The following is a 25,976-nucleotide window of genomic DNA, read 5'->3' as shown; positions in this document are numbered from 1 at the left end:
TGGGCATAATTTTATGATTTACTTGGTCAGTTACTTGGCAACCAATCCTACATATCACTTATATTGGATTCTTCATATTGGTGAAACGGTAGAAAGGGTGAGAATTATAATGAATCATAACTATATTAAACTAGGAAAGTATTTACTCTTTAATAAATATAGAACCCAGGTTGATACTATTCTAGGTTCAAATCCTGAAGCAGTTATATCAGACTCCAGCTTCTAGTGGCTCTTATACAAGCTAAGTGGTAAATAGACATGGTTATACCGAGTGGTATAATGGACTTAGGAGACTCAGCGGGGGAAGGTATGGAGCGAGGTGAGGAATCAAAAATTACCTGTTGTGTACAATGTACACTATTCAGGTGATATGCTAAAAGACCTAACTTCACCTCTATACAATCCATCCATGTGAAAAACAAACAAAAATGTATTCCCTAAAGCTATTCAAATGAAAAAAAAATTAAGTGATATTTTTGTTTCAATTAAGAAATTACCGATATGAAACTAATAATTCTAATGCCAGACTTGTGGCTAACATTAAGCAATATCAACGTGTTTGTAGTTAATGTAAATGAATGAGCAACAGCTTGTTTAAAACCTGTCATATGAACCCCAAACATATGCTCTAGTTAGAGACTGTGGGATGTGATTAGATTTTCCCCAATATTTATTCTATTTGTTTTTATGCATCAGACTGAGGAATGAACCCAAGTGCCCAAGGAAAAATAAAATAGATTATTTTATAATATAGGGAATATCTTCTTCACATAATAGAAATAATGTTTATTACAAACAAGCAACATCACTCTAACAAGGAAAGAGTGTATGATGTTCTATTCCCTTTCCCAAGAGTGGTTGCCCAGGGCTACCGACCACCATCATGGAATACGATTATGGGATGATACAGTGAATGAACCTGGGAAGCTTGCTGTTACAGTACTTGGTAATACAAGTGTGGATCTTCTTTTCCCCAGTGCTTCTAGACGTTATAATCGACAGGCCGGGTAAATATGATTGTAAAAGTCTACAGTTTTAGAAGTAGCTTATATAGGTCACTTTTCAGGAGACGCAAGAATGTCAGGGGAGTAAGAAAGAGTGGAAAGAGAGAAAGATGGACAAAATAGCAAACACTGCTGTGATTACTTCTGCTTTGACAAAACTGTTTATATAAATAATCTTAGAAATGCACTAAGACCCCCAAGAGCCACTTTGTTGAGAAGGTATTCTTAAATATACACACAAAATAACAATCAACCATGACTGACACAAATATTTTCCCACTGTGTGTGTTCAGTAATGTTAAGTCGATAGCAACAGTTTATTGAGCACTTGTCCTGGAGAGGGCAGTGAATAAATGCTATTATTATACTGATTCTACATCTGAGAGAACTAAAATGGACAAAGTGATTCTTGCTGAAGTTACATTGCTGCTATCGGCAGGGCTGATATAAAATAGGGAAATTGTGTTCTGGGCACAATATCATATTGCTTTTATATATGAGTCAATGAATGAACGAAGAAAGACAATCAAATGTGGTCTTCATCAGTAAAGATTTGTTAAATAAGAACAGTTTATATTCATTGATTTCTTTGGGTGAATAATAAGGGTGATTTGAAGTTGTAAATATCGCAAAACAAAGATAATGTGTTTATTTTTGGATAAATGTGGGTAGAAATTGCTTATTGATGTAGCAACCACTGAACACCATTGCTGTTTCACTATACATTGGTTGCAAACCATTTCCTAATTTTTCTGTATGTAGAAACTGAGGAACAGAGATATGGAAAAACTGGCCTCAGACCACACAGCTTGATGGAGACAGACTTCTAGCCCAGCTTCCGTTGATTCTGTAGCCTTTGAGCATTTCCTTCTGAGATACATCAGATCTAACACCCTGAGAACACCCTACCCGGGCAGAGGCACAGGAGCTGAGAGGAATCAATGCCTATGTCTCCTTGGGAAATGATCAAAGTACTCAGGAATGGGCCAGGACTTGAACTTCTAAGGTGATCACACCATGTAATAACTTACCTGTTCAAGTCTCAGTATTATAGCATCAAAACTAAAAATCATTCATTTTTAAAGTTACCGAGAGGCTCCCAAAATGTAGTGCAAAAGCTGTCTTTGGCCTCAGGGTCAGCAACTCACAGAGCAGGGCTGTCTTTGTCACTCCTGTTCTTTTTTTCTCTGCTCACTTTTCTCTTAGGGAAAGAAAAAATGTGATTGTTTGGGGGAGATTTAAAAATATTTATGCATTCTCTGTACCAAAATCTCCATAATTCTTACTAGTGTTTAGAAATCTTTAGTCCTCAAATACAGAGTCTAACAAAGGTGTAATTTTCCTTTTATAGTAAAAGAATAAAAAAAGAATGGATATTTGCAACAAATTGAAGAGTTAAACTTTCTTAATAAAAGATTGATTAATGTTTGATAATTTTTGCAATATTGTATTTAAGGTCCATGTTGTCTTTGTAGAATACCGATTCCTTTTTTACCATGGGTGAGATTCAGAGAAGACCATTGCAAGGATTGTCTCTACCAACAGCAAGCTTGACCTAAGCCTTCCTATACCAGTTATAAAGGTCTTGTTTTTGTGTTTGTCTCCATTCTCCATCAGCACATAAGTAGCCTTTTTGTTTGTGGGTTCTATGACTCTCAAGGCACAAAAAGCAAGAATGTTATCAGAGTGTAGGTTCTCCCAAGAGAAACAGAAAAATCCCACCCTTTAAAAATTGTCAATGTTGACCAGGTGCAGAGGCTCACACTTTTTTTTTTTTTTTTTTTTTTACAGTTTTTGGCCGGAGCTGGGTTTGAACCCGCCACCTCTGGCATATGGGGCCAGCACCCTACTCCTTTGAGCCACAGGCGCTGCCCAGAGGCTTACACTTTTAATCCTAGCACTTGGAGAGGCCAAGGCAGGTGGATTGCTTGAGCTCACACGTTTAAGACCAGCCTGGGCAAGAGTGAGACCCCTGCCTCTCAAAAAAAAAAAAAAAAAAACAGCCAGGTATTGTGGTACATGCCTATAGTCCCGGCTATTCTGGAGGCTGAGGCAAGAGGATTGCATAAGCCTGAGAGTTTGGGGTTGCTGTGAGCTATGATCCCATGATACTCTATGCAAGGTAGAGTCTAAAACAAACAAAAAAGTCAATGTTACTTAAATATGATAATGCCAAACATGTATATGACTCTCAGATGGGACACATCAGCTAGCACTAAACAGTAATCACAGTGGTAGTAGTAGCAGTAATAATAGGTGTAGTGACAGTTAACATTTAAGTGTTTACACTGTGATTTTACATGCACTTATGTAATGCTTTGCCTATGCAGAGAATAGTTCATTTGTGGCCAAGAAAATGTATCTCAAAGAGTTGCAGCTGCTATGCTTTGAAATCTATCACCACACAGGGCCACACCCCCTATTAGCTGATCTCTGGCAATGCCCCACTGCAACAGGAATACTAAGACCTTTTCCTGGGGATACCAGATCACCCTGATGGCCAACTTCAGCTTGAGGACTCACTCTTGATTTCCTGAACTTTCTAAAATGCTTGCACAATCTTTTTTGCCTTCTTTCATGTTTCCATCACATCTGATGATCTCTCAATCTTTTCTGTCATTTTCACTATTTTTTCCCAATATGCATTTTCTATAATAAAATCCTTATTTAATCCTGTCTTGGTTTGTTTCTTCGAAGACCCGAACTAACACATTATTATTTTATAATGCTTGCCAAAGGCCACATATCCATTGAGCTACAAGAATGGTATTTACTCAGATTTTTTATTTCAGAACCCATGTTAGTAACCACTAGACAACCTGGAGAGGTTAGAGTAGAAAGGGAAGAAGACTGAAAAACATTCAAATCCTGTGTCAGCTGCTCATTAAGCTGTATGAGAGCTAGAGGGGAACTCTGCTTGATAAGAAAAAAATAAAGTGGTGTGTGGCTTTCATCCCGCAATGGCTGCTGCCAAACTGGTAGTTACTGGACATCCATGTCTCTGCAGGCAGACCCTTGAATGTTATATTTGCCTATTTTTGCTACAAATCCTGCATCTATTCATACTCCTTGGAAAGTATACACTGAAGATTACTGAAGCACAGTATATGTTTTATTATAGAAATGACAAAAAGTTACCTAATATAGCAAATGACCAAATTAATGTTTGGTCAATAGAATAAACTACCTTTGCCTCACTGCACCAAATGATTTCTATTGTGTATGGTGGATCTAGTTGAGAGAGGCTCTATAGGTGAGGAATCAGTTAAAAGTAGAAGCCTCTGAGCCAGTCATTTGCCATGACCTTTGTAGTATTTTGTATCTAATTCCTCTAAGTTCCTCATCTTAACTTTATAATGCCCTGATCCCCACCCCCCAGGCTGTGAACTATTACCAGTCAGGTCTGTGGCCTGTAATGAACTGGGCCACACAGCAAGAGATGAGAGGCACAGAGCAAGTGAATCTTCATCAGTATTTACAGCCACTCCTCATCTCCTACATCACTGCCTAAGCCCCCCCTACTGTCAGATCAGAGGCAGCATTAGATTCTCAGAGGAGTGAACCCTACTGTGAACTGCTTATGTGAGGGATCTAAGTTGTGTGCTCCTAATGAAAATCTAATGCTTGATGGTCTTAAGTGGAGCTGGTGATGCTAGCACTGGGGAGCAGCTGAAAATACAGATTCTCATTAGCAGGGAGGTTTGACTATGCAGAGACTATAATCAATCAATTGCTTGCAGACTTATATTAAAACCCCATCAGTGCACCTTACAAGGGTACATGTGAAACTTAGTAAATGTAGACTATAAATGTTAACACAATAACTAAGAAAATGCCAGGAAGGCTATGTTAACCAGTGTGATGAAAATGTCAAATGATATATAAAACCAGTGTATGGTGCCCCATGATCACATTAATGTACACAGCTATGATATATATATATATATAAAAAAAACTATCAGTGAGAGGCAAGTGACAATGAAGCTACATCAGCTAACAGCTTTATAGCAGCAACTCACTGTCTCCCATCACCTCCAGATGGTATCAAAAACAAGATGGTATAGTATATTTATATGAATACTTATTCAATTATATATTACCATGTAATAGAAATAAAGTGTACAATAAATGTAATGTTATGCTAAATCATCCTCCACCCCCACCCCAGTCCATGGAAAAAGTTTTCATGAAACCCATCCATGGTGTCCCCCAGGTTGGGGACTGCCGTTATAGAGAATGAATCAAATAAATGCCCCCACTTTGCTTAGTCCTTAATTATTCTAAGATAATTACATTTTCAGCAGTTTTACTAGGATTGGATCTATCTTCCTTTCTCCCTCCCTCCCCATTTTTATACTTTTCTTAGTTTTACTTGTGGGTTCTTCCCTTTTTATTTCTCAAACTCGGTCTTTTAAGATCTTTTAATTCAAGGGTTGATTTCAGTTCTCTCAACATTGACAATCTTTTCATCACATTCACGCTCATATGCTTCAAATTTATCCATAACATCCATGCATACTACAACTTTGTACACAGCAAATTAGGATTTTTAACATGCAATACATTTTTGATAGTATTTTTAATCTATCAAGGTTTTAAACTCTAAATACATTTTTTCCCTTCATAATCCAGTTTCTGACAATAAGGCAAAAAAAAATGGATTTGGATCGTTGGGCATGATACTGAATTTATTGTTTTTAAACTATCCTTCTAATATTTTCTTTCTGTGGAAAACACCAGAGGGGATACAGTTTGGCCCAATGACAAGACGGCTATGATAAAACCATTCCTATGTTGAAAGTTGCCCCAAATCCTGAAACACTATTCACTTCACTATGAGAACTAAAGACTAAAGAGATGAAAAAAGTATTTAATTTTCCAAGGTCAAGATGTGTATCATTTCCAAGTTTGCCCTTTCTCTTCAAGGATTAAGAGGTTAGGTGATTTGGTCACACTTTAGCTCCCTAATTAAGTCCAGGTGTCCTAAACTTCTCCTGATACTACCTCCCATTTTTCACCTTTCTTTGGAGCTGACTCTGATATTTATCCAAATCTCTTTGTAAAATTCTGTCTCACTTGGTGCCATCAAATTATGTTCAAATGACTGTTCATTGCACTCAGCCTACTGAGGGGATGCCATCACAGAGCAAGCAAGAGCTCTTGATCTATTTGGAGTCATCTGTGCATTTCACCTTCCTGGTGACCCTACCTCACCCACTCTTTTTTGGTTGACAAAATCTTTACTATCATTTATTTAGAAAGAATAAATATGTTCACTGACCTCTTTGAAACGTCAGATATTGCTTCTAACACTTGTAAAGATCTATGTTAGTATATTGATGGGAGAAAAAAAAAAATACAGCATGGGGCTTGCTAGATACTTTCGAAGAAGATTAAAAGATTCCCAGAAAAAAAAAAAAAAAATAAAAACCAGTTCTACTCCCCTGCAGTTTTCTTCTTGCACATTCTATAACTGTTAATGAAAAGAAAGATGCAATATTATTTGCCATTGATGATGTTTCACATGAAGAAATGCCCCAAATCTGAGTATTTGTCACGTAGCTGTAACTACTCATTAAACTATTTACCATATAAATGTAGTCTCTTACAGGAGAGGATCTGCTGGACTCATTCAGGGAGTCACTGTTCCATTGTTAAATATTCCCAAAGATAAATTGCAAAGAGCACATTTAGTCAATCCCTTTAGGGCCAAAACTAAAAGACAACTTTTTTGGTTTTGCTTTGGAACAGTTTTTTGGAAATCTTTTTGAATTTCTTTGGAAATTTTTTGGGAAATAGTCTCTGCTCTGATTTTTATTATACAATTTGCATTTTTAAAGTGTTGTGCTAAGTAGCCTTACTACAAACACATACAATTTGGATTATAAAAGTGAATAATTTCTGTATGAAAAGTGTGTTAGTCAAAAATGTTTACTGGAAATAGCCTGAGTGGTTTTAGCTTTTTGTAGCTGAAGTGATGGAGGCAGTTATTTCTCTCCAACATACAAAGTTAAGGTGGTTAGAGCTCTGCAGATGGAGGTTGAGAACTAATTGCCCTAAAAGCAGCCTGATTATCTCGGAGGAATTGCACACTCTCCCCTCTCTCACTGATGCCTCTAATTCTTCTTCCTTTTGGTCTTGCTTTCATTTTCCTGGGCTTCTTCTTTCAGACAGACCAACATGAACTCCACTGCCCACTCTGAACTGACTCTTGTAATTAGCCAGCCTCCTGGTTAGAGGTTGGCAGTTGCATGATATGCATATTTTACCCTCAATCTCCCTCCTTTACCATGAGCTAAGATTCCATTGAATTAACACCAAAGGAAAATAGAGGGGTACTGCGAAGCAAAACAAGTTTTCTAAAAGTCATTTCACAGGGGAACATGTAAATTTTAATATCTTCTTTTATTAAATATTTTGATTTAAAATATAAAATATGCTAAATTCTCTGCATATCCATATGCTGTCAGAAATGGAGGATTCACTTTCTTTTCTACTTTCAAACTTAAAATCATCTCCTGATTATTTTCCTTTCCACTTATTCCTCATCCTCAATTAGTCTTCCTTGCAACTATCCATCAATAGAAAAATAATCAGCTATCATATGACTGTTGAGTTTGCTTTTCATAGAAACTCTATGAAGTAGAACTTCTATATTTATGGATGAGTAGCTATTTCAAACCATGTCTCGGTAGTTTTAAAACTAGGAACATGTGAAAAAATAAACATTTTGTGACTGTGCAATTGGTTTGACCTAATTGAGCTGCATTTTTAAAATAAGGGCAAATAATGACCAGTGATCTACTGAGAATTTTGATAGAATCACAAAAAGTGCAATTTATGCAGTAACTTCTTCCAAGAATTTTAAAAACCATGAGTCAAGATGGAATTAAAAAAAAAAAAAAAAGCCAGCTCCTTGCATGCCAATGGTCTTCAAAAAAGTTTTGAGAGGCCTAAAATTCTCTATATCATGTTTCCTCAGTAAAATGAATAGATAACCAGAAAATCAGAGGATGAACGAGACAGCCAAGATCCAAGACATTTAAAGCAAACTACATCTGAATGGAGAAAGAACAAGTAAAAACACGAGCTAAGTTATCACTTCTCAATTCATAAAACTGCCACCTTACATAGTCCTAATCCTATTTTCAAAACTCCGAATAAAATACACATGTTTTACAAATGAGGAAATAACCTGAAATTTAAGTTCACACAGCTAATAACGTAGTTGAGTTCTGTCTCCTTGAAGTTGGAGAATGAACGTAGTCACACATTTTTGTTACTTTTATGTACAGCCTGGCAGTTAACACAGGTTCAGGAGGTACTCCCCAATTCCAAGGACAAATTTTCCTGTATGACAGAAATTGTAATGTGAGTTTTACATGCACTGTCTCATACACCCATCTCAGCTAGTTTTAATCATCCTTCTCCTTTCATATAAACAGAAGCCTAGTTTAGAAAGGTTAAACGTACTTTCCAAGTCCATACAGTTAGCTAGTATCAGAGGTAGAATTTGAATTCAATTTGATGTAAAAGTTCATGGCATTAACCATTGCACTTTATTATCCCTCGCAAAGCCTCAAGGTCAATGCTTTGAGGATTTTCCCCCCTGCTACTGCATGGCCAGTAAGCTTGCCTGTCCAATGATTGCAAGAGGGACTTTACCTAACAATTGCAATCAGTGTAACTGGCTTATTGTACCCTCAATGAATCCCCAACAATAAAAAAAAAAAAAAAAAAAAAGAAGTAAAATGTGAGTCACATGTGCAATTTTAAATGTTCTAGAGTCCACATTAAAAAGGTAACCATTATGATAAAAGGATTTTTTTCCTTCTGGGTAGATGCCCAGTAATGGGATTGCAGGATCGAATGGGAGGTCTAGGTTGAGTGCTTTGAGGTTTCTCCATACTTCCTTCCAGAAAGGTTGTACTAGTTTGCAGTCCCACCAGCAGTGTAACAAGACATGATTGCAAGAGGGACTTTACCTAACAATTGCAATCAGTGTAACTGGCTTATTGTACCCTCAATGAATCCCCAACAATAAAAAAAAAATAAAAAAAAATAAAAAAAAAAGGTAACCAGAAAATTTTAAAAAGGGAAACAGAAAAAGCTAAAATTAACAGCTTATGTAACTTAATATAAATGAAATAACATTTCTACATGTAATCAGTATAAATACCAAGCTGTTCCACATTTCTCTTTTTTATACTAATTCTTTGTGATTCACGTGTATTTTACACTTACTTATATTCCATCTTAATTTGTACTAGGTACTTTGAAGTGATTGATAGTCACATATGATCAGTGGCTATAGGATTAAATCCTATAGGATAGGATTAAAATATTTGTTCTAAGAATGTGTGTATACACACATAGTGTAACATGTATACACGTAACACCTATAACTGATATTTACATACATCCTGTATAAATACTGCACACACACAAGGTGTGACAATTAAGTTTGTGAACTCATCCTGGAATTGTTGAAGATCAAATTACTCTCTTTGAGAAAGTACAAACCAATGCCAGTGCCTAGTCCACCCGTCAAAGCAATTTCGGAACTCTTTCTGGAATGGCCCAAGCTGTTGTCATATTACCCTTTTGATGACCATCACATTGTCTTCAATACTTCTTTTATCTTTGGGTAAAGAAAACAGTCACTGGTGGCCAGTTCAGGTGAGTAGGCAGGGTGTTCCAATATAGTTATCCGTTTACTGGCTAAAAACTCCTTCGGTCAGTGCCATGTGAGTTGGTGCATGGTTGTGATGCAAACGCCAGAAGTTGTTGGCCAAGATTTTCCTGTCTCTCCATCAATGTTGACAGGGTTGTCTATGCTTCTCACAGTGAACCAACAATTTTGATGCCCATTCAGTGATTTTTGCAATGTTTTTGTCAGGTCTGCTCATTACTCTTTGCTCAAAACTCTCTTCATCAGAGACACTCTCTCTCCTCAGAAAAACGTTTTAATCCCTTTACACACTGCTGTTTTCTTTATGGCAATATCCCTATAAACTTAGAGTAACATATTCCTGAGTTCACTTCCACTCTTACCAAGTTTAACAAGAAATTTATGAATTTTTTCGTGGCTCAAATTCAGGCTCCAACATTTTCTAGAAGGCACACAAAAAACACACCATAATAAACATCACTCAGCAAGACACCACTACGTGTAACAAAACAGAACAGTGAGCCATTGTTATGCCAAGGTTATGAAACCTCACTAAGTTGTTTGTACAGTGCTGCAATGTAAGCAGGGTGGCAAGTTCACTAACTTTATTGTCAGACCTTGTATAATGTGTGTGTGTGTTTTAGGAGTAAGCCAGCTCTCCCCAAAGTATTTACTTTGAAATCTAGGCAACAGAGTTACCACGGTCATGGTAGAGACAGATTCTATTCTCCTGAAATGCAGAATAAAGACAGAAAAACATTTCTTAATTGTTAAGCAAATTATGATATAAAATTATTATACAAATAATCACAAAGTGAGAATGGCATTCTGAATGGAAAACAATGTATTTTAAGAAGATCTTATAACAATGAAATCCAGCCAAGAGAAAAGAACCCTTAAAAATTCCCCCGAAGAGTTGACATTTGAGCAGACATGAATAATAAATAAGTAGGCCTTAATTAAGGGATGGAGGAAAGAATGATAGAGATAAGAGAAAAACTATTGTAAGCAGAAGCAAAAGGCTTGGGTAAGGAGTCCTGAGTTGAAATTTAAAAATCCATGAAAAGAGTAATGTGAGTGGGAGGGAGGAAAGTATAAAATGGAGTGATGTGAAGAACAGAAAGCAAAGGGAATTTCAGACCACACATAGAAGATCTCACAAAACAGTATTTTCAACCTTATTGTAACACTAACACCAATATTAACATTTTTCCTTTTCGTTCCTGTTTTCTTCTTGTTTAAATCTGAATGCCTATAAATTTGACTTTCTCCTAGAAAAAAAGAGGTTTAATTAAAAATTAAAATTAATCAAGAGTATTTTGAGTAAATGCATGTCCTTGAAACCTTGAGGCAAAGGTTTTTTTCATTCATTTGCACATCTTGTGTAGCACATAGTAGAATGCAAGATTCGATTCTGGGAGCTGGGGATACAATTCTGAAGACTGTTTCTGGGACTGACTGAATGGGTCTTTAAAAAGGTGTCCTCTGCTCCCTTTGACTCCTGTGTGATTTGAAGAGTGGGAGCATATTATGTTATCGTAATAGAGAGGTCTCAAGCATCATTAATAGATAGTTAGCATTCTCTTTCCCCCCTGAATGAGGACAAAGCTCCTTTATTATTCACTAAATGTAGATTTCCCCTCTAAGTTACCCCTCTTTAAAAATCCTAAAACTTACCACATTCATGTGCCTTTTGCGTGTGTGAAGTACTATGTTACATGCTTTACATACCTTATTTCATATTAACCAGTTGGAACATTGGCTGTCACATAAAGCAAAGAATAGGTTCTAATGTTTGACCCAATTTTCACCTCACAAAAAAAAAAAAAATTTGACCAATTTGAAGTCACAGCAATGTTTCTATGTCAGCTTAAATATTACTAAATCGGGTGTTTTGTTTTTGCTACTGTCCTAGATTGAACTACAATTTACAACTAGGAATTGCAAGCACGGGGTTGTGAAAGTTGACAGCATGCAATGGTTTAAATGCAGAAGTGTACCTGTGAGATTTTAATTTAGACTTCTATGTGATAATATGGAAATTTTAAGTTTTGCCCACCCAAACAGATGATTAAGGAGTACCCATTTGTCATACACAGGTGCATGTATTCAAAGGCAAATCAGATAGTTTCCTGTGTTCCATGAAGAAAAGAGAAAGAAGAAAACGTTCATGAGCAAATTAAGAAAAGTGTCAGGGAAGTGAAAACCCTTCAGTCAATTCCTGAAGGATGAACATGCATTTGGAATGAGTCCAGGGACGGAGACTGGGAAAAGAGAAAAAGAGAAAAAGATATTTCACCCAGGACAAAAGGCACAAGGGGAGGAAAGATACCTAGAAAGGGAGAGCCTGTCATTTATGCTTTCTGCAAAAAGGAAAATTACATGTTACCCTTCAATTAAATAAAATGTTTACTGTTTCAGAAACATATTTTCTATGGAATATGTAAGGAGACAGTATGCTTGGAGAAGTTTTAGAGAGAGAAAAAAAAATCAATGCAAAAGTTTGTAAATGGAGGCTATTCCTGCTGAAACCAAGGAAATATTTTCTACTGGAGCTGTCAGACAAGAGAAGACAGGTGCTAGAGATTTCAGACACAGAAGATATTGAATAAGTTGGGTCAATCACCTATTAGAGAAAATTAGTACCTAGGAAGAGCAACTAGGTAACTAAAGACTCCATCCAAGTCTGAGAACCTATTGGTTAAGGCAGTTTTTCAGCCTGCGAGGGAAAGAGACGGATTTTTAAAATATTGTTAGTTTTAAATATGAATGCTTTTTTCCCTATTGCTTAAATTTTTCAATAATCTGAACAGCCCAAAGTATGTGGGAGGCCAGCTGAAGTAGAGAAGTTCTAGAAATAGACATTTGATGCTGTAACCCACTGTGAAGAACTTTGCAAATGGTCCATTTAGAGCTTTAGAAGCTGCTGTATTCCATCATTAAAAGAAGAGCAGAGAACTGGCAATGGAGAGAGAAATTATTTTCTGAAGTTAGCAATGCACGGCAGGATCTAATTTGATTTATCTGAGCTCAAACTGCTCAAAAATAGGGTGGAACCAATGGTGAGAAATATTTTTTTCATAAGATCTAGTAATGACTGGTAATTATACACAAATGATTGAAACATTTTATAATTTACAGTTAAAACTTAATCAATAAAAATAATTTGAAGATGCTAACTCCTGGATAGGGAAACAACATTGCTATAGTTTTGGTGTTTGTCTCCCTCAACTGCATGTTAAAATCTGATCCCAGGGTTAGAGGTGACGGCCTAACGAGAAGTGTTAGGGGTCATGGGAAAACAACCCTTATGAATAGATCGATGTCCTCCCTGGGAGATGAATGAGTTCTTAGTGTATTAGTTACAGTAGGAGCTGGGTGCTGAAAACAGCCTGGTATTTCTTCCTTGTCCTCCCTCATCGCCCTTCTTCCCCACTCCTCTTCCACCACGTGGTCTCAGGTGCGGTAAGTAGAAGCAGCCTGCAGCCATCCCCAGAAGGTGCTGTTGCCTTGCTTCTAAGACAGCCTGTAGAACTGGGAGCCACATAAAATCATTTTCCTTATAAATACCCAACCTCAATGTTCCTTTATAGCAGCGTTAAATGAATTAAGACATCCATTTTTTAAGAAAATCCATGCCCTTCTTTTTCTTCCTAAACATTAAAGTAAAATTTTAAAAAGCCATAAGACTCAATGGGAACCCATTCTATAGCTCGTTTCACTTAAGTACTGTTGGGCCAACTGAAGACCAGAAGCAAATGTGACTTTAAGGCTACATGAGGATGTGGCATCATAATAGAGCCAGAATGGAAGTATCAAAATTCTTAGCCTACACTGGTATCACACCCCTGACAGCAATTACGAGATGGAGAGCCCCAGCTCACACCCAACCTACGGCAGTAAAGTCACTCCATATTGGTTATCTCTCAATTGACATAAAATATCATTTAAAAAGGATTGTAAAGAAGGTAATATGTGAACAATGAGGTGCCTTGGGGGCATAATCAACTTTATAATCTCTTCTTCGTCCACCTTTACATTATTTTTCAAAAATTTCCAAAAGAATCTAAAATGACTATTCAATATAGAGAAAATGTGCTTTGAGTTTATGCACACGTATGTACACAAATATCTATGTACACACACAGATACCACCTTGTTCCTTACTGAGAAATAGTTTTTAATGCACCAGGTTTAATGCATAAAGAGCTGGGAATGATTCCATCAAGTATCTTCCTATAGTTAACGTTTTTGTTGCATGTCAGTCAGCTTGAAGTATTTGTTCTCCAAAACATTCTTAAAATTCTCCAAGCAAGCCAAAGCAACTTAAAACGAAGCACTGAATCTTCAAAATGTGTTTCTCAAATTCTTCCCACCCTTATGAGTTTTGTTACTCTCGGTTCCAAAATTTAACCACAAAGAACATTTAACTAAAATAATTTTCAAGAGCAATCTTTTCTGAAAAGAATGATTCTGATAAATTTGTTGCCTGGCCCTCCTTAAGCCAAATCTCTTTGTAGTTCTGTAAATACCGAGTGTGTGGAAATTAGAAGGTCTTGAACAAAACAGTGTTTTTAACAGAGTGAAATTTATTTTCTTCATCTCAATTTGAGATAGTATAAAGTTTTAAAGTTTGTAAAAAAAAAAAAAAAGTGCATGAGATAAGGTGTAACAAATGTCTAAGGTAGTTCCTTAGCACATAGTGAGTATAACCTTATAATAATGGCCTATACAATATTAAAACAATTAGTTGAAAATGCCTTTCCATTTCCTATTTTTAACAGGCCAAATATTAATGTATGATTTGGGGAAGGGATGTGTGTCAAAAATACTTTCTGTTTAAGTTTGGGAAAGTGATAGAAATAGCAATGAACTTATGTGTGGCTGATGGATAAAATTAGTTACGTCTGTGTAATTAGGTTGAGAAAGCTGGTATCTATCAAAATATTTCCTCCCATCTCAGCTGAGCATACTGCTACTTTTTTGCAAACATACACAATATATCTTCTATGCTAATTAGCATATTTTGAGTATCTAAAAGAAATAAGGCCACTTAGAAAGTTAGGGAGGTAATCAGGCATCAGCCTTATAAAACAAACAATTTTCAAAACGCTTGCCCTCTTTGCTTTATTTTTGCTAAGCTTTCATCACAATTTGAATGTGTGACTTAAATAAGTGAACTGATTATAGTCACATGTTTGTGCATGGCAGAAAGCACTTCTATTTGAGGGAAATTAGCAAAGAGGATAAGTAGTAGGAAGAAAGCGAAATAAAGAGATAGGGAAGGGAGGGAGAGAATGGGAATGAATGAATCCAGGCTAAAGGCAAAGGTTAAAATGAACCGTGATCTGAGTTGAATACAAGAGGTAACCTGGTCACAGAACCATCTGCTAAATCACAAAACTGATGGCCAGAAGGAGGTGCAGGTGATCCAAGCTTGTATGGTAAGTTCCAAGATCAGAGATTTGATGGTAAAAATGAAGTGTTTGTTCAGTACTCTGGGTAGCATTTGATTTATTCAAGAGAAACCACACTTTTTTTTTTGAGACAGAGTCTATGTCACCTTCAGGACAGTGTCATGGCATCACTGCTCACAGCAACCTCCAACTCTGAGGCTTAAGCCATTCTCTTGCCTCAGCTTCCCAAGTAGCTGGGACCACAGGTGCCCACCACAGCACCCAGCTATTTTGTTGTTGTTGCAATTGTCATTGTTGTTGAGCTGGCCCGGGTTGGGTTTGAACCCACCACCCTCGGTGCATGTGGCTGGTGCCATAACCACTGAGCTATGGGTGCGGAGCTTCTGTTTTCATTTTTAATTACACATTCTCTTCTTAATGTCACCATGGTGGTTTTGATCTCTTTCCTTGCTCTAAGTCTTAACTGTATGGCATATAATAATCTGCTCAATTTTCATTACCCATCTCCCTAGTACCACCAAAAAGAAGCTCCATTTAAAACAAAACAAAAAAAAAACTTGTTTATTTTTTCTTTTTTATTTCTGCATTCTCACAGCCTAGATCAATGTATGGCATATCTTAAGAGCCCAATAACTATTTGTTGAATGAATAAACGGCAAAGAAGAAAAACCAAGAGGAACTGCAGGGTATAAATGTCAGTTATCATGTTTTAACAGCCAATAACATTAGTGAGTTACCGATTTGTCTGAAACTTAGTTGTCTTTGGTGTAAAATAAGACAGGTGCTGTGTGCTGCAAAGGGTGTTATCAAGAAGGGATTCTCATTTACCTGACAGATTGCACAAATCAAGTGGAAAAAAAAAAAAAATCAAAGGGTATTGCTGCCAAACCAGCATTTTAACCAATATTTCCTTTGTGGTTGTGAATGTTAAATAATGGTTATGAATGGTCTTAACAGAATAGAAAACAAATTAATACCAGAGGAGAAAAGGAGCTGACCCGGCTTCTCCTAACCATTTCTTATGAAATCAAAATGTTGCATGGTGATTTACATACATACATATGCACATTTTTGTGTGTGTAGAGAGACACGTACACACATACACACAAAATGGCAATAGTCTTTTTATACCTGCTGTAAAGATATTTTGTGGAAGTATGAGGTCTACACAATTAAAGTAATAGAAGTACACTGGGAGAGCAAAAAATAAATGGAAAAATAAAAGAAATAGGGAGTAACTGGTTATTATCACTAAGGAATTTCTCTGGGTCCATCAATTTAGGGAAATATACTTCATTATGTATGTGGCTATGCCAATAACACTGTACTTTTTCCACATTGTTCTCACTCAGAGACAGAATGCAACTATTTTGTGAACATCTAGAAGTAAGTGAAAATCCTAATTAACTAAGAAGGCAACCCCTGGTGAAGTCTGAGTGTGGGTGCACATGCATGTGAATTGCTATCATTTGTTATAAGGTAATGTTTCCCTGGCTAGAGATTCCCTTTGTCTGCACATCTGTATTTGGTCTTTATAAACTACCTCCCTCTACAAACAATTTTAGTCACAGACACACTGGGGGTTTAAGTTCCATGAAAGTAGTAATCATATTTCCCATCTTCTAATTTATAATATTAATAATAGAAACAGGATGTATACTTAATGATTTAATAAATGAAATTATAAAGTCTAGGTTCTGAAAAGGAAAAGAAAGCAAGAACGTTACCATCCAGAGACAACTTACTGGGACTGAGAATTAAGTTTAGCTTTCAAGATCATTGTGTCTAGGCAAAAAAGAGAACTTATGGATTGCATGATTATAAGTTTCTAATAGAAAAGAATATTTATCCTATATTCTGTTATCTTCTATAACCAGGCCTCACATACTGAACACACAATAAGTATTCCACAAATTTCACGAGAATTCTGTGTATCATTTGTGAATCACCTACAAATGATCCACATACTATGTGGATAGTATACTTGACAGGTCTCAGCGTACTTCTCAAATACACAACCAAGCCCTGCGGTGGGGACATAGTTCCATAAAAGTACCACTGCTGTCTTATTTTCTTCCCATTTTCATATGCCAATTGTCTATTAAAATATGACTTTTTGGTTGCATTGGTTGTGTATCAAGACTTAACATGAAAGTTAGTTCTGCTGTACTGCACAAAGTGTTCTGTGATAATTTGTAACAGAGCTGGCATTATAAACAAGGACTATTAGCTGTCTGATATTGCTGTGGGATACTACTATTTTTGATGTTCATAATGTTCTCTTTTTGTCCCTCTTACGCACAAAAAATTTTCACTGTAAGCAGCCAAAAATCTCTGCCATATTTGTTGCTAAACTCATTAAAGTTCTCTCTCATTTGATCTTTATTAAACAAACAAGCCCCCACTCCACCCCCATCCCCCCAAAACAAGATGCATATATTGCCCCATTTGTCAGTTGAAAAAACGGCAGATGAGAGTAGTCAGGAAAACTAAAACTTGCTCACCTCAAGCAATCAATAAGGCACAGAGTAGAAATCTGACTTCATGGATTCCTGACTCAGAGGCTATGTTTTTAAACAACTCTTCCATACTGGGAACATTTTCTTGTCAAGTAAAATCAAGGGCAAAAGCAAAGACACAGCGGCGGGACAGACCTGGGTCAGAAATTGTCATCATGGCTCTGATGGGAATCTGCCTGCACTCCAGGACCACGTGTAACGTGATGTGACAGAAGGCACCAGAGCATGCTGATGTTTCCAGGCTGACCTTCTCTCCTGGCTTCCATTCTTCACTCTCACCTGGCTGCTGGTCCATTCTTGTCTTAATTATTTCTTATATGCTGTCGTTACTATCCTTGTTTAAACTTTAGGTTTTATCATTATGTCAGAAAAACTTTCAGGACCTGTGAAAAATTTAATTCTAACCTTATTAATTCTGCTGAAATGCTATGTGTGTATCAGGTGTGTTTGGGGGCAGGAATGGGGAAACTCTTTTAATGGTGAATACAAACAAACAACAGATCCAGAGAAACTAAGACTATAAGTGTGTGTTTTATTTTATTTTTTTTAAATTCAAGGCCAGATATTCCTTGTACTTTGATATTAATATATGTAGGAAAAATCTTTAGCTATATGCAACTATAACAGACAGGGTCAGAGAAGTTTCAGGATGTATCATTAAAGGAAATTCACTCTGGTTAGATGCTTGCCATGTCCTAGCCATTGGGGAGACAGAATAAAATAAGATTTTGTCCTTGATCTGAAGCATGGGCAGATAAGTAAAGATCTGTTCACCTAACAGTACCAGGAAACATAATGGCTAATGGGACATAACAAAATATTCGTGTTTCACCCCACTCCATGCCTGCCTATGACTCTACTTTGTTTGAGTTTGAATGAAGCATTAGAATTCATCTAATCGGGGTGTTAGGAAGACACCACCAATCTGAATTAGTATAGAAAGTAAAGTCTATACAGAATCAGAGCTGTAGGAATACAACTAAACTAGCAATCATTATATGTTGAATCACCTAGGTTTTGTAGATTCTCCTGTACTGCTGTTTCCTTGACTCTCTATCTGGAGCCTCACCAATATAGTGCCCTCCAGCCCCTTTCCACCTTCAATACCTCCCCATCTTTTTGCTGGAAGACAGTCCAAATCATAGCAGGTCAAGGTGCAAACATGCAGCTAGGTTAGCATTTCTTCATGACAAACAGTAACAGAAGTGAGTTGGTGTGTAAATATTTCACGTCCCTAATCTCACAGTTAAGGCACCTCTGACTTGTGTATGTAACACTGTTTCCCAGAATTCCCTACAGGACCAAGTTCCAGCAACTCACAAGGTCAGCTACTGGGTAGTGAACCCTCTGTCAGTTGCCTCACTTTCCTGCCACCTTCTAAGTGTTTTAGTGTGTTAAGTCTAAGAATTATGTCCCAAATATACTATTTAGACATGAGTGTATCTGAGTTTGCCTCTGGGGGAATCCAAAGTAAAGCTCACTTTTCATTACCATCTCCCCTGTGCACGTGGGCGTGGGCATGCGCGCACACAGACACACAATCAAGGCCAGAGTGTTCTACCTCAGAGTTAACTCTTTAAAATTCCACATGCCCTCCACATCCTCTATTCATCCCTCATCATTTTCATGGGTTAACCTGAGAAAAACAGAGCTTTCAATGTCCCTCCTCTGCTCAGAATTCCTCTTAATTTTTTATTGCCTATACAATGAATCCTAATTACGGTTAGTGTGAAACATTCATCACTTACAATCTCAATCTGTATTTGGACTTTCAGCTTCACCTTCTGTGAGCATTTCTCCTGTCACATGGACAGATTGACTATGCTTTGCACCTGCCAGGAGCTTTCAGGATTTATTGCCATCACCTCTCTCCACAGAAAATTCTGTCCCTTCTTTCTTCCTTTCCTAGAAATAGCAAGAATTCTTTCAAAACGTATCTCTAACTTCTTCACTCGGGTGTAGATAGGCAGCTAGTGTTCTGTGTTCCCATAGCATTCTGTTCCTACCCCCATAATTGAATTTTTTTGCATTTTGGGGTCATTTAAAATCTTCTGAGCTTATCTGGTAGACTAGATTGTCAGCTCTTGTTATTCAGTGACCAGTTTCTACTGACTCTGAATTCCCTGCACTTGTACCACCTCCTCACTAAGGCAATCATCAAAGAATGTCAAATATGCAACACAAATGCAGCTTCTCTAACCTTTTTATATCCAAACATTTTTCAAGAACCCTTGAAAGCATTATATTAATAAAAAGTATAATAGAATGTATCTGACTTTGCTGGTCATTTCCCTTACATTTCATATAGACAGTAAGGAAAGAGCCTTATTTATAGGAGAAAAAAAAATCATCCCCAGTTTGAAAAAGCCATCCTCCTACATATTCCCTTAGAGAAAGCTGGATGAAGCTAAAAGCAGCTTAACCTACTTCAGAATTTTGCCTCAGGGCAGCCCTGACTAGGAGGTACTACCAAATGGGAAAGAATTTTACTTAAATCAATATGAAATCAGCATATAAATCTGTAGTCTCCATGTTTAACTACAAGTTCATTGGTTCATGTATTAGCAAACAATTTTGAGCCATTAAAAAAAAAAAGCTGACTTTATGAAAAAATTAAGAGCTTTGGTCTAGAAAAGAGTTAAAGCACCAAATGCTATAAGATCACAGAACCTACTGACATCAAAATAACTGACTAGATAAAAGTAGATTTGTTAGAAAAGATGATCGTTATCTAGTTCCTAACTTGCAAGGCCTATTAAGGGAATTTGTACATGTCAGACTGGTAAAATATACTATTTAAAGTTCAAAAAAATGTAACTTTTTGGTGTAACATATTTTGTAGTTCTGAGATTTGAAATTATGGAGGAAAAGGCCCTCCAGAAAGTTTCAATTTGGCTCAAATTAAACCTGGTCAAATCATTGAAAGTTCAAAGGCGAGAGACAAGCGTAGAGCTAAGTATTTAATTAATGCAGTGGACATCTGTGGATTAAAACTACTGCTACCTAATTAAAATGAACCTCTATTTATTTATTTTTTTCCCTAGGCAGCTGAGATTTAAATTATAGAAGTTCATTCTAAAGACTTCCTGACCTTTGACAAAATATCTATTCACTTTTTAACCCTGAACTTCCAGATTAGCTAAAATGATTATGGGACTTTGGGCTCATCTACAAAAATGACTAGTTTCTCAGTAGATCATGTTTCATACACTTTTACTTTTTAAGGGACTTCTTTGTAGGTGGCAGTATCACTGCATCCCATATGTACTTTATCTTACCACTTAGCATGTGGGAGGACCTGGAAAGCAGGGACAACTCTACAATCACTACAATCAATAGACTTTTTGAAAAATAACACTAAGAACAGAATTATCCAATTCTTAATGTTTATGGCCTACTTGTACATACATATCTCCTTAAATTAGCAATATCATAGTCAAGTAAAGTTACTCTGTCTTATGTAGTTTTTAGTTTATCTTTTATAGAGCAGATATTTAATAATAGCGTTCTATACTCCAAATCCTAGAGGCATGAATAATCACACATCCTGATATCAAGGGGTTTATTACAGGAAAAGAGATGGCATTAAGTGTGCTAAATGCTAAGATAAAGTATATATGGGTTTTGGATGAGGTGGCTGACTAGAGAGACACCATCTGCCAACTTGTCTCAGAAAGGAGGAAAACTTTTAGACAAAAAAGAAAAGAAACAATCATAGGTGAGGTGTCCTTCTGAGGGAAAAGTGCCAGGACATACCAGAACTTCCATAGGAAGAAGTTGTGGAGCAGAACAAGGAAAAGACAGGAGGGGAGAGCAGCCGGGAGGCTGGACCCAGTGAGAGCAAGGAGAAGACATCAGCAGAGCTCAGCCAACAGGAGGCTGGGAGCCCAGGAAAGGGCAGGTTCCGTGGCCTGCTTCTCCCTCTCTCACATTGTGGGCAGGGGGCAGGCTTTTGGGCTGCTGGAGACCTTTCTACCCTCATCAGCCTAAAGAGGCTGTCCCCAGTAAAGTGGGAGATTCTTGAGAACAAAGCACCAGCCTGCAGGCCACCTTGTGATGCCTCTCATCACCACAGACCTGAGATGAGAGGGCAGATGCCACATTGCTTTTCCATTTCGTGTGCTCCCTTGTCCTCCCCTGCAGACTTTGGATCCCTCTATTGCTGGTCCTTCCTCATGCTGCTTGCCGGCCTACTTCCTCATAGCAGGGCACACCCCAAAGTGGAGGGACATGAAAACTGAGTATCATGTAAGGTAACTCAGGACCAGCATGCTTATCCCTGGCATAGTCAGGGATTAATCTTTGGAGACCTCAGGACAGGCCTACAAGCCAGATCCCATACTCCCAGGACTCGTTTGGCTCAGGGGCATAAAGGAGAGATTTGTGAACTAATCTTAGGGGGTGAAGGAGCCCACACAGACAGAACTGAAAAGAGCCCACAGTGGGTCCAGCTGCAACACACCCACGGAGCCCCACTCCAAGGAAGGTTGTGCTTTCAGCCCAGTTCAAGTTCCCAGACAGGGAAGCTCCCACCCCATAGCACCATCATGAGGGAGTTAACCTATTTTGAGCTCCTGCTTACTGGCAGATACTAGCGGGGGACTGCTGAGCAGGTGTGGGAGGAAAAGAGTGAAACCTACTCACAAAAGCCAGTTTGTGAATTTCAAATGAGCCCGCTTCCATAAGCAAACTTTCTGCCTGGGTAGGATCACATCAGCCCCTCCCTGGAAGCTTTCACCAGCAGCAGAGAATGGACATTTGACTCCTTCAAAAACAGTTGCCCTACAAGCTTTTGTAGAATTTGAGGACAGTTCACAGAACCCAGCCCTTCCCAGCCTAACTCCCCCACCTGCCACTGCTATAGCAGAGAATAAGGACTCATCTAGATATTCCAGGGCCCCACCCACCACCTGAAGCATTCAAGTGTTTCTCCTGAGGGGTGGAGCTTGTCACAGGCACCAAAAACAACACTGCATCTTGCTCTTTCTGACAAGTGCCAGCTACTGAAAGGAAGGTGAATTTGCAGTCTGTTACAACATTTCCTAACTCAGTCATGTAGGGTGTTGATTCTTACTTACAAGCACTACATACTGTCTCAGAAATTAATCTGGGCATGTCAATACCATTCACACTGTTAGGAAGACCACAGGGATAGAGGGAAAAAAGGATTTCAAAGACCTCCACATCCCCCTCAAAGACAAATAGGTAATCTGCCCGCACACGTAGCAGCTTACCACTGCCAGAGGCTAGAAACAAGTAACAACTGAGAAAACCATTGCAGGAAGGATACTGATAACCAAGGCATCCATCCAGAACCTAAATTGCTATCACAACAACCATAGCAGAGCCAAAGATTCTTACCCAAAATATTATACAGACGCTCCTTTACAAGTGAGGGAAGAGAAGCCCCGGCTAAAAAAAAAAAAAAGAAAGAAAGAAAACAAAAAATCTAAAAATAAGAACTCATAGCTGCTCCAGAAGAGAAGGAATCAGTGAAAAAACTTTCTAAGTATGACGAATTATTACAACAGGACACCACTAAAAGGAAACACCAACTCTCTCTAGCAATGGATACCAACCAAAACAAAAATATTGAAATGACAGATAAAAAAAATTTCAAATACTGATTTCAGGAAGCTCAATGAAATCAAGAGAAAAATGTAGAAACTCAAAGAGGACAAAAAGAGACAGAGAGAGAAGGAGGAGGAGGAGGAAAAGGAACTAAAATGATCCGGAAAATGAATGAAAAAAATCACTAAAGACATAGAAATATTAAAAATATAGAACCTTTGGAAATTAAAAATCCATTTTGGAAATACAAAACAAGGTGAAGAGTTTAAAAAAAAAATAGACTAGACCAGGCAGAAGAAAGAATTTCAGGGCTTGGAGACAACACTTCAAAATTAAATCAGTCAAAAATAAAGAATAAATAATTAAGAGGAATAAACAAAGCCTACAATATAGAACATGTAAAATGGCCAAATATCCCTGAGAGTGAAGAATAAAATGGACTAGAGCTAGAAAACATATTCAAGGGAATAATTGAGGAAAACCAAGAAGCTCAATGAACACCTGGTAGACTCACTGTAAAGAGCCCATCATCAAGACACACAATCATCAGATTGGAAGAAGTCAACACAAAGGAGAAACTCCCAAAAGCTGTTATGCAAAAATATCAAGTAACATACAATGGAAAACCATCAAGCTATGTGCAGACTTCCCAGTTGAGGCCTTCCAAGCCAGAAGTTCTTGGGACCCCATTTTCAGTCTTCTTAAACCAAACTTGCAGCCTAGAATTTTATATACTATAAAACTAAATTTCATAAGTGAAGAAGAAAAACTTTTTTAAGACTAGAAAACACTGAGGGAATTTGTCAAGACGAGCCCAGCCCCGCAGGAAATATTCAGAACCGTGTTCAATGTGGATAAGCCCAGTGGACACTGAGCAGCATAAAACCACCCAAAGGCAGAGCTCAAAGCTCATATGAAGGAACATCATAAGAGGTAAACAAAGTAATAAAGCACTCCCAAACAGGATGGAAAGAACAGCATCCTGCATATCAATTCTATCAATCAACATAAATAGTTTGAATGCCCTACTCAGGAGAATTAGGTTGGTGGAATAGATGAAACAATTACAACCCAGATAACTTCTTTCTTGTGGAAACGCATCTAATCCATATGACTCATACAGACTCAAGGCATAGGGAAAGAAAAAAAAATTCCTTACAAATGGAAACCAAAAGAAATCATGTACAGTCTTTCTTATGTAAAATCAACTTTAAAACAATAGTTAAGGAAAAATATGGTCATTATACAATAGTAAATGGAGCAATTCCAGAAGACTACAAAACAATCATAAATGTACACCTAACACCCAGATTCAGGAATGCCCAGAATCATAAGGCAAACCCTACTAGATCTAAGCAAAGTGATAAACAGCAGCTTAGTAATTGGTAGGGGTTTCAATGCCCCACTGACAGAACTGGACAGATCATCTAAGAATAAAAAATAAACTGGACTTAAATGAAACTCCAGAGGAAATAAGCCTAACAGATACTTACAGAATATTTTAATCCCCAAACTACTGAATATACATTCTTTTCATCCAAGACTTATCTTAGTCCACAAGACATGTCTCAACAAATTCAATCAAACAGAAATCATACGATGTATCTTCTCAGACCACAATGGAATAAAACTAGAAATCAACTTCCAGAGACACAGCCAATTCCACACAAAATCAGGAAAATTAACCTGCTGTGGAAGGATTATTGGGTCAAGAATGAAATTATAATATGATATAAATTAAAATACTCTTCAAACTGGAAAACAAATGGGACTCAGCAAAAGGACTCCAAGAGGAAAATCATAGCCTTAAATACCTACATCAAAAAGATGGAAGATCACAAATTCACAATCTAATCCCATATCTCAAAGAACTAGAAAAGGGAGCACATGCTTTTTGATGACCCAAAGTCATCAAAAAAAGGGATAACATGCCTTTTGGTGACCCAAAGTCATCAAAATAAAATAATTAAGGTCACAGAAGAACTAAACAAAATAGAAAATAAGAACTACAAATGATTGATGAAACAAAAAGATTTTTTTCAAAGATAAACAAAATCGACAGACTTCTTGATAGATTAACTAGGAATAGAAGAGAACAGACCCAAATAAGTTCAACCAGAAATATAAAAGGAGATATTGCAACTGATATCACAGATATACAAAATATCATCTATGAATACCATAAAAATCCCTATACACATAAACTCAAAAATATAAAGGGAATGAAAAAATTCCTGGAAATACACACCCTTCCAAGACTCCATCAGGAAGAAAGAGAACTACTGAACAAACCAGTAATGAACAATAATATTGAAGCAGCAATAAAAATTCTTTCAACAAAAAAGCCCCAAAACAGATGGGTTCCCATCCAAATTTTATCAGACCTACAATGAAGTGCTAGTATACATACTGTAGAAATTATTCCACTTCATAGAGAAGTAGGGAATCAACCCTCACCAACTCCTTCTATGAAGCCAGTAACTTCACATTAAAGCCAAGAAATGACAACAAAAACAGGAAACTACAGACCAATATTCCTTATGAATATAGATGGCAAGGGTTGTCAATAAAATACTAGCAAATAGAATTCAACAGCATTATCCAAAAAATAATCCACCATGATCAAATGGGCTTCATCCCAGGGATGTAAGGATAGAGCAATATATGTAAATCTATAAATGTAACTCACAACACCATCAGAAACTAAAACATAAGTCATATGATTATCTCAATAGATGCAGAAAAAGCATGATAAAAACCATCAAAAATTGGCCATAGAATGAACACTTCTCAA

Source organism: Nycticebus coucang, chromosome 2 (genome assembly GCF_027406575.1).
Source record: "Nycticebus coucang isolate mNycCou1 chromosome 2, mNycCou1.pri, whole genome shotgun sequence".
Classification (NCBI taxonomy): Eukaryota; Metazoa; Chordata; class Mammalia; order Primates; family Lorisidae; genus Nycticebus; species Nycticebus coucang.
The sequence above is the reverse complement of the archived record's forward strand: the minus strand, read 5'-3'. Positions refer to the sequence as shown.